The sequence below is a fragment of the Cynara cardunculus genome, unplaced genomic scaffold (genome assembly GCF_001531365.2).
Source record: "Cynara cardunculus var. scolymus isolate 2C unplaced genomic scaffold, CcrdV1 Un_Scaffold_3872, whole genome shotgun sequence".
Lineage (NCBI taxonomy): Eukaryota > Viridiplantae > Streptophyta > Magnoliopsida > Asterales > Asteraceae > Cynara > Cynara cardunculus.
The window spans coordinates 32,486-33,593 of NW_020201655.1; the positions used below are offsets into that span (position 1 = coordinate 32,486).

At 45.6% G+C, this 1,108-nt stretch overlaps 1 pseudogene; it reads right to left on the bottom strand.

The window, feature by feature from the left end:
- The window catches only part of LOC112503809, a 24,696-nt pseudogene that overhangs the window by 15,305 nt on the left and 8,283 nt on the right, over positions 1-1,108 (bottom strand).

Sequence of the window (1,108 nt, forward strand, 5' to 3'; positions counted from 1 at the left end):
TGACGAACACATACTAACCTGCAAACTTCCATAGCAATGGCATCCTCTGCTTCCCACGAATCCGACAACAATGATAGCCGCCTTCAATCTACGGGAGCAGACAGTAGGACTATCGTCTTCATCCCTATGAAACCCAATAATCACCAGATCGAGCTTACAAACACTCTCTATGACGACAGGTACGGGATAATAATTGAATTCTTCAAAAATTGCATTCTCCTCCCTGCTCTCACTATGGTAAATCCAAAAGTTCCTGTCAAATACGTTCAACAATACTGGCAAAACTGTGAATTTGATGATGCCAATCGCGGAATAATGGGCGATATCGACGCACCAAACGACATGCTTTGCGCTTTCAAAATTTCACGAGCAAAGATCTCCAAGGTGTTATGCATTACAACAAGAAGAGAGCTCGAAATCGAACAATATGACGAGCTACCGACCTCCAAGGACATTCTGCGATTTGTACGGATGTTAGGCTACAACAAAGAGATTCGAAACATCTCAGATTTCAAAAGACAATTCCTCCCACCAATGTGGAATTTGTTCTTTTCCATTCTGAATCGGTCCCTGACATGTAAATTAGGCTCCCTAGACCAAGGAAATTTGAGCATTATGATGATCATGTATGGCCTCTACTTCAACCTCAACATCGACTATGCCCTTCTCCTCTACACTGAGATCCACGCGGCCGTGATAAAGAAGTGCAAGCTTCAAGCCGCTGGAAAACCACTGACATCTGTCCTCTTCCCTCGATTCCTTGCTCTCATCATTGGGGATGCCATGAGGAAAAATGCACTCCCCGCCACGGAGCCATTCACACCGATCTACAAAATGCATGKACATCGCCCAACTCTTTCAAAGGACGGATATAGCATCAACAAACCACTCTCGAGGGCTATGCTCACTGTCATTCCATAGACAAATGAGATACGCCAAGCCTATGAACGCTCCATGCTGTCCCATGAACCAAGGGCAGCTACCCAGGAGCACTTAGAGCCGTCCCCCTCTCCAAACGAGGAAGCACAAGCATCATCTTCATCGGATGATGAAGATAATGATGATGATGCTAGTGACTCCCCCGACCCTCACCAACATATCTCTAAAC